Raw genomic sequence first — 9,376 nt, 5'->3', positions numbered from 1 at the left:
CATGAGGGTGCCGGCATCCACCGATCAGAGAAGATGCCAGCACCCCAACCCTGTGAGTGTGCCTGGGCCCCCAACACTGTGAGAATGCCCGTGCCCCCCGACCCATGAGGGAGCCCGTGCCCCCCAACACATGAAGTTGCCAGTGGCCTCCAATCCATGAGTGTGCCAGCACCCCCAATTCTGTGTGGGTGCCAATGCCCTCCATCCCGTGAGGATTTCTGAGCCCACCCAATGTGGGGAGGATGTCTGCGTGCCCCCCCCACACAGTGGCATCATGACTACCCCCAGCCCTCCCCCACCCCAACCACAGCCCACAGGTGGGCCTTCCTCAGTCTTCCTGAGGAGACAAAAGGAAACCTGTTGAAGTGAAATGGACACTATGGGAAATGGTGACTTGATCAGCATAGCCCTGACTGTTAATGAACAACTTAATACATTATCCCTCTTAGTAGTTTTTTTGTCTGTTCTACTTAATATGACTGGTTTAATTCTGTAATTAATGTACAGTTATTCTTAAGTGTTGAAAATTAACTGAAATGTGATCCCTGTTAAACATAAGAGTGGGAATAAGAGAGGGAAGAGATGTATAATTTGGGACATGCTCAAGCTGACTTGCCCCAAATGGTAGAGTTAGAAACATACCAGGGGATTCCAATTCAATCCCATCAAGGTGGCATGTACCAATGCCATCTCACCAGTCCAAGTGATCAATTTCAGTTCACAATTGATCATAATGAAAGGACTAAGAGTCAAAGGGAGCACATAAACAAGCCTAGTACCTGCTAACACTAACCGATAGAATAAATAAAGGGGAGAGTGATCCAACATGGGAAGTGAGATACTCAGCAGACTCATAGAATGGCAGATGTCCTAAATAGCACTCTGGCCTCAGAATCAGCCCTAAAGGCATTCGGAGCTGGCTGAAAAGTCCATGAGAGTATTTCAGGCATGGAAAGCCAAGACACTCTGGCAATAGATCTCTGTGAGTGAGATCCCTGTGGAAAGAACAGGTCATCAAAGAAGGAGGTACCTTTCTCTGAAGGGAGGAGAGAACCTCCACTTTGACTATGACCTTGTCTAAACAAGATAAGAGTCGGAGAACTCAAGGGGCTTCCATAGCCTTGGAAACTCATGACTGGAGCATAGGGAGATTACTGATGCCATAGACAGGAGTGTCAATTGGTAAAGTCAACAACAGGAGTCATTGTGCACTTACTCCTCATGTAGGATCTCTGTCCTTAATGTGCTGTGCATTGAGATTTAATGCTATAATGAGTACTCAAACAGTATATTTCACTTTGTGTTTCTATGGGGGTGCAAACTGTTGAAATCTTTACTTAATGCATACTAAACTGATCTTCTGTTAAAAAAAAAAAGAAATTATCAATTCCCAACTTGACTCTCACTGGGATTAAACATGACAATAGGTCTGATCTGATTTCATCATCATTTAAAAAAATCATCTATTATTTTTCACTTTATGTTTCTGTGTGGGAGCAAACTGTTGAAATCTTTACTTAATGTATACTAAGCTGATCTTCTGTATATTAAGATAATCAAAAATGAATCTTGATGTGAATGGAAGGGGAGAGGGAGCAGGAAAGGGGAGGGTTGTTGGTGGGAGGGACGGTATGGGGGGGAAGCCATTGTAATCCATAAGTCGTACTTTGGAAATTTATATTCATTAAATAAAAGTTAAAAAATAATTTAAAAAAATTAAAAAAATATGGTTGAGGGTCCTATTAATATCGTTTCTGATAGCTTATATGTTGTTAATGCTGTTAAGAGGCTAGGCTCCCCTTCGCTAATATCCAAAAGTTCTACAGTGTTTCCTTATTTTGAGCTTGTTCAGCACGCTTTATTTAGGAGATCAGATCCCATTTTTATCACCCATATTAGAGCACATACCTCTCTGCCAGGTCCTCTCACCGCGGGAAATGCCCTTGCTGATCAACATTCCCGCTTCCTTTTAGCTTGCACTGCCATGGAACAGGCAACGGAATATCACAAACTTTGGCATGTTAATAGTAAGACCTTAAGGATGAGGTTTAATATCCCTATTCGTAAAGCTAAATCTATTGTCCAAAATTGTGAAAAATGTGTTATTCATCAGCCTGTTACTATGCCCACTGGAGCTAATCCCCGGGGCCTTTATCCATGTCACATTTGGCAAATGGATGTAACGCATATCCCTGCCTTTGGCAAGCTATCCTGTGTCCATGTTACGGTGGATACTTACTCAGGAGTAGTTATGGCTACCACCACCACCAAAGAGTCTGCCTCCCATGTAATGCAACATATGTTACAATGTTTTGCTTCTTGGGGAATTCCTAATATAATAAAAACTGATAATGGACCTGCTTATACTTCTAAGGCTTTTGCTGAGTTTTTAGCAACTTTTCATATCTCTCATTTAACCGGCATCCCATATAACCCTACTGGACAAGCCGTTGTGGTGGCACTAATCTGTATCTGAAAAATTTTGTATTAAAACAAAAAGGGGGAATAGGGGCACTATCCCGTTCCCCTTAAAGACATTCTCAACCTCGCCTTACTTACCATAAATTTTTTAAATAAAAAAGCTGATGGTCTCACCCCGGCAGAACGTTATGTAATCTCGGAACAGACCCCCAATAGTAATAAACCCCATGAACCGACAGAAGCTCAGCCACCCGTTAGAAAAATGATTATGTGGAAAGACCCAGAAGATAACAAATGGAAAGGCCCATACCCATTAATAAGAAGGGTATGAGGTTCTGTTTGTTTTCTCCCACAGGAAGAAAAAAATCCAATCTGGACTCCAGAAAGACGGACAAGAACAATAGAGTAGCGAGATGATCGTGATTCTACTCCTACTAATAATGACACAACTGTCACCGATGATGGCCAAGCTGGATGAGTATTGGGGTCTCTTGAGAGCCCTACCTCTCCTTCTACCTGTTTCTAATTCTTCTAACCTTCTGCCAGTTGTGTATTTGCATAACTCTACCATAGGTGAAAGATTCGGAGTGCCTTACAACAGTCTTGTCAATTCTTCCCATCAGGGCCAGGTTAACTTACCCATCCACCTTTCGGGAGCGCTATGCTTCCATAAGCCCAAGTTTGGTACAGATCTTTGTGGTTATAATTATACCGGCTTTCCTATGCCATGCATTAATTTGGCCACTTATTCCATGGGAGATGTTATCAACTGGAATGAGTCAGGTAGTTCTTACACAGCCAATATTACAGGGGAACTTATAGCCTTTTGATCTGAGTCACTACCTCTCAGGTGCCAGGAGTGTCACAGACCATTTGCTCCTTACCCTCCTACCAATCCACTTCCTTCTTGCACTCCTCAGGCACCCCCAATTCTCCAGATGCCTGTCCACCTCTGATCGATTCCCTGTTGCTCCTTAATGTTAATTTCTTTGCAGCTTCTTGATTTGCCTTTTCATCACCCAACGAAACCCATGTATCATCCGCTGTTTGCCTTCAGCCTCCCTTCTTTTGGTATTGCTGTAATGCTACTAATAATACTTGCACTACAGGAGTTATTTCCTCATGTGTTAAAGGAAAATTAAATGAAGTGGAAACACTGGTGGTTGTGCGGATTCCCATTTGGGTTCCTGTACCAGTTGCGGTGCCTGAGAAGGACTTCTCAATGGCTGTTTGACACAGGAGAGACTTTGGGGTCACCGCAGTCGTTGTTGCAGTAATTGCGGCGTTATAAGCTGGTGTGGCCACTATTGGCATGGCCGTGAGCCAAACCTCCACACTGTCCACACTTGATAGCATCACAAGATCTACCGCCCAGGCACTTGATGATATACTGCTATTCAGCTGTTAACTCAATGAACGGATTTATTGCAAGATCAGGCCTGGCTGGCATACCCTGTGTTATTCGATCTACTGCAGTTTGTGTTACCGCCTACCCCTACAACCACTTCTCATTTGCCGCTAATCAGTCCCATCTTTTGGGTAGCATTTAAATGGTAGTTGGAATCCAGTTGAACAATGGGCCGCTATTATAGGGCTGGCTCTTGTGCTTATAACAGGATCAATTATTGCTCGGATCTTGCAAGGGCTGCTCAGGTGTCAGCGTAATACACAAATGGTGGTTAAATAAGCCATGCTAACATTCAATAACCAGTACCCCATGCAAAATGGACAGATTCAGGTGTGGCTGAATCTGCTGGACTGGTAGTCAAAGACGGGTAAGTTCTGAGAGGTCTTCAAGGCAACCTAAGACAGGGCATGAACGCTCCCTCCACACCTCATGTTCATGTGCCAATGATGGGTAAGCCCGATAGATGCTGTTGGTCACCTAAGACAGGCACAGTATCACTCCATTTTGCAAAGCAATAAGGGGGAGATGTTGGGGAATGGGACAGCCTGGCCAGCTGTGCCCCTCCCGACATGTACAAGCACAAGAAGTTTAGTGCTGGGCTTTTTCCACCCTGCCCGTTGCTAACCGCAAGATCCTGTTTTGACTTTAAGCATCCTGTTATTGCATGTTTCCCACATTTACTAAGTTTTGTTACTTGCTGATTTGGTAACATGTTTTCCGTGAATCATATATAAACAGGTGGACGGTGGGAGAGGGATATATAAGAGGGTTGGAGGAGGCGAAGACAGCGGGTGTTCACGACATGTAACCCGAGTCCGAGTCTGCTAAAAAATAAAGTGGAAGCTGAAAAGCCGATAAACGCGTCTGGTGTCTCTGAGGTCTCTCTGGCATTAACCTATCTGGAAGGTGCACACCTGCAACTCACCTTTTTAAAAAAATTTTATTTCATGTTTCAGTTCTGATATTTCTGTCTTCTAACTCTGGGATTTTCTTGCTTTTTGCGGTCCTTGAGGTGCATTGTTGTGTTTGTTGCACTTCCATTTCTTAGGCCATCCTCTGCTACTTTCCCAGGTGCATCAGCAGGGAGCTGGATCAAAAGTGCAGCAGCTGGGATTTGAACTGGCACCCATATGGGATGCCGGTGCTGCAGGCAGAGGCTTAACTTGCTACACCATGGTACTGGCCCCTCAAATCCATTTTTCAAAGTTCATTCTGATGCACCCTAACCTCTGCTGCTGCCTGGAGGTGCTCGCAGCCTGAGCCCTGAGGGGCCGTGTGGCATCCTGGCCAGCCTCGAGCACCCTTGGTATGGCTTTGGCTCACAGCTAGTTAAATGCCCTTGAACTTGTCCCCCATGTACACAAAAATTATCTAGGGGCTGGTGTTTGTGATGTAGCAGGTAATGCTGCTGCCTGTGATGCCAGCATCCCATATGGGCACCAGTTCAAGTCCTGGCTGCTCCACTTCCAGTCCAGCTCCTTGCTAATGCACCTGGGAAATTAGTGGAGGATGGCACAAGTGTTTGGGCTCCTGCAGCCATGTGAGATCTGGAAGAAGCTCCTGGCTCCTGGTTCTTGACTTTGGTCAGGGCCAGCTTCAGCCATGAGGCCATTTGGGTAGTGAACCAGTGGATAGAAGATCTGCCTCTCTCCCCCCCTCTCCCTATAACTCTGCCTTTCAAATAAATAAAAATAAATCTCTAAAAGATTATCAAAAATATGTTGATACTGAGATCACATACAGCATCCTAAATATATAGCCCCTTAGTCTGAGTCCATGCCACCTACAATAGCATACACAAATTCTGCTCCTGTGTGCCTTGGTCCAATACTGCTTTTCTTGTTATTGATAACATAGTCATGCCTTGTGTGCACAAACTTGCCTGTGTATAATTAATTTTATGTAATTCCCTCTTAAGTGTTGTAGGAGTAAAAGGTGGATTCCTGGGGCAGCAATAAGTCACCTCTTGGTGTCTACATCCCACATAGGATTTCCTGGGTTTACATCTGGTCCAGTCCTGATTTCAGCTTCCTCCTGATGTGCACTGTGGGAGACAACAAGTCTCACAAGGGCCCAAAACACAGCCCACAGTTCTTTGTGGGCTCCAGTGTTGGAGTGTGGGTGGGCGTGGATGATACGGGACTTTGCTTGTCATGGAATGGGAGCTGGAAACACATCTGCTTAGAAGCTGACAACCAAGGCACAGAGATGAGTCTGAATCCCATTGTTTCAAGCATGTGGGGGCAAAACCCCCAAGCTACTTCTTGGAATCCATGCCACCACTAGGAGAAGTACTAGGCTAAGACTGCCGGGGGGTGTGTTTGGGAATTTGTAATTTGCCGGAGGATACAGACATGCAGGCAGTTTACAATAGACCCTTTCCGGGCCATATTCAGGAGTGGGAGATGATTTCCCTCAGATGAGAGTGTGAGTTTTCTACATGAGTGCAGATTTGTGTTAGCCAATATAGTATATCTTCTCCTAGACAAGTCCTTGTTCACCCCTCACACATACTGCTCTGCACAAAGGTGCCTTGCCCAAGAACTCCTCTTCACTATTCCTCCCTGTGAGAAGTAAACACTTGGTTCATTTTCAAAGTAAGAATGGTAGATTCCGTGCACATGAGTTTTTAGGAACCCAGGAAGGTTGTGGCCAAACAGCTGAAGCAAATGCCAGGAAGATTGTCACGCTGTTGTTACTCAGCCAATGAGGAACTGGGGGAGGGATCTGCTTGCTAGGAAATAAATAGCTTTCTGGAACCTGCTCCCAGTGTGCTGGCACAAAGCGTTGCAAGATCGGAAGTTGGGTCTCGCTCTTGTTGCACTCGCTGAGTCGAGTCCATCGCTTGAGTGAATGAGTGAGGCTGTTTCTCACACAGACCAAGCTTTAGGAATCATCTGTCAGCCAATGGAGGGCTGCCCGTGGTGTGTGTGTGTGTTCCCCGAGAGGCAAACATGCGTGGTCTTGCCTTCATTATGTGCCTGTGGTTTCCTGGGCTATCCTGAGCTTCAAAGACCCCCAGGGATGAGAGAAGGCAGGGACTGCAGTTTCCTTGCTGTGGGAACTGAGGTGATGCCCGTGAAAGCATACATTTTGCCCACATGAGAGGGTTGTTTGGAGAAGGCTGCACATCTAGCAGCTAGCAGAGCTGCTTCCTGAGTTCAGGAAACTTGGCCCTGGTTGCAGTGCTGGTCACAATGGGGTGAGGGTGAGGGACTGAGCTAGAGCTCAGGGCTCCGCTTCAGGGGGCTGTGCTTAGTCTGAAGTTTTACTCTTTCTGCTGATGCCTTTTTTTATGTATTTGAAAGAGTTACACAGAGAAGGAGAGGCAGAGAGAGGCAGAGAGAGAGAGAGGCAGAGGCAGAGACAGAGAGGCAGGCAGAGACAGAGAGGGAGATGTCAGTCTTCCATCTGCTGGTTCACTCCCCAGTTGGCCATAATGGCCAGAACTGTGCTGATCTGAAGCCAGGAGTCAGGAGCTTCTTCTGAGTCTCCCATGCAGGTATAGGGGCCCAAGGACTTGGGCCAGCTTCTACTGCTTTCCCAGGCCTTAGCAGAGAGCTGGATCAGAAGTGGTTCAGCCAGGTCTTGAACTGGCACCCATATGGGATGCCGGCACTGCAGGTGGCGGCTTTACCTGCTATGCCACAGTGCTGTTCATCCTTATGACATTGTTGTGCTTTTTTTTTGAAGATTTATTTATTTGAAAGTCAGAGTTTTACACACACACACACACACACACACACAGGTCTTCCATCTGCAATTGGCCGCAACGGCTGGAGCTGTGCTGATCATGAACCCAGGAGCTTCCTCCAGGACTTGGACCATCTTCCTCTGCTTTCCCAGGCCATAGCAGAGAGCTGGATCAGAAGTGGAGCAGGCGGGTCTTGAACCAGTGCCCATAGGGATGCTGGCCCTTCAGGCCAGGGCATTAAGCCGCTGCAGCACAGCGCTAGCCCCTGTCTTGTCTTCTGATTCCTGGTGTTTCCAAACTCTCCATCTTCCTGTCCTCCAGTGAGCCCCTCCCCTTGCCTGTTTTTTCACCCCTTCTCCCCTCCAGCCCTTCCTCCTCCTGTCTGCCTATGCATATCAACTGTTATGGCTGTGAATGCAAAGGCCTGCCTTACTCCTGGTGTTTCATTTCATGTTTGATTCTAGTATGAAAGGTGATTTTATGTAATGACTGGACGGGGCCACCAAGTGCCCACACATTTGGCCAGGCATAAATTTGATGTTTCTGTGTGGGTACTTCTGGCTAGGTTTAACATCTGTAGACTTTGTCAGGGAAATCGCCCTTCCTGGTGAGGTTTGAGTAGAGCAAAAGGGCTACTCAGTCCGTGAGCAGGAGCGGACCCTCCTACCTTAGTGCCTTAGATAACTGACCAATACTCTGATAGTGTCCTAGAATTGAATGAATGGCTCTCCTGGGTCTCCAGATGGGGACATGGACATGTTGGTCCCTGGGATCCTCCCCAAATGACTCAGGAGTGTCAGTAGCTGTATAATGCATCTTTCTTTGCCAATACAGGCAAATGCCAGATACATAGAGGGATGAATGGATGGTTAAATAGATTCAACAGATGCACATACATGGAGACTTCTGCATTCTGTTGTTTCTACTTACATTGGCATTTCTGGTTAATTTCCACAGAAATCTTGAGGATCTGAATTATGCTAAGGTGTCAGGCAGTGTGGTTTTGTAAAGATGAAAGAAACGGCAGTGTACCCTGAACGCACAAGCTTGGTGGGTAGATAAAGCAAACTCACCTAAGAAGACAAAGAACAAATCAAAGTAGAGCACAGGGAGATGCTTTGTCTCGCAGAACAGGAGCACAGTTGAAATGTGTGCCTGTGTAATCCGCAATGAGGCCAATTGTGGTCAGAATAAAATTAACTCACCTGTTTCGGGGATCGGTAGGAGCAGTAAGACACCCTGGTTTTTCCTTAGATGAGCTGATTCCTCCACGTTGGCTGTCTATCAGCCACACCTGGGTAGACCCCTGAGCTGTGATGACCCGAAGATCTCAACACGTTTCAGCCTTGCCTGAGCCTGTGGGTCTGGCCAGGCATTAGATTCCCTCCTTGCAAAATGCCCTGCATGGTGCTGAAATAGTTTGTCCAAGCTCTCTGTCTGATGGCTGAACTGCTAGTGGTGATGTACTAGTGTGTTCTCATCCCAGATTAGATCCGTGGTCACAGCTTCAGTGAGATACTCTTGGAATGGAGGAGCTAAATTGTTCATGCTCCCCTGGGACCTGTCTAACCAAATCTAGTTGCAAATGATACAGTAGCTTCTCTGGGGAAGGAAGATTGTTTCTTTGGTTTCTAGGAATAATCTATTGTTACACCTAGAAGAAGAGTCTTTGGGTGGAATCCAAAACTCCCCAGCCAGCTGTCTGGTGAGTGGCACACAGGGAGGTGCACAATGTACCATAGTGATTCTTTTTTATGATTTATTTTATTTATTTGAAATAGGTAGAGACAGAGAGGTCTTCATCCACTGTCTCACCCCCAGATGGCCACAATGGCCAGAGCTGTGCTGATCTG

Source organism: Oryctolagus cuniculus, chromosome 19 (assembly GCF_051225735.1).
Source record: "Oryctolagus cuniculus isolate XC-2025 breed Fujian yellow rabbit chromosome 19, ASM5122573v1, whole genome shotgun sequence".
NCBI classification, from domain to species: Eukaryota; Metazoa; Chordata; class Mammalia; order Lagomorpha; family Leporidae; genus Oryctolagus; species Oryctolagus cuniculus.
This window is presented reverse-complemented; position numbering follows the sequence as displayed.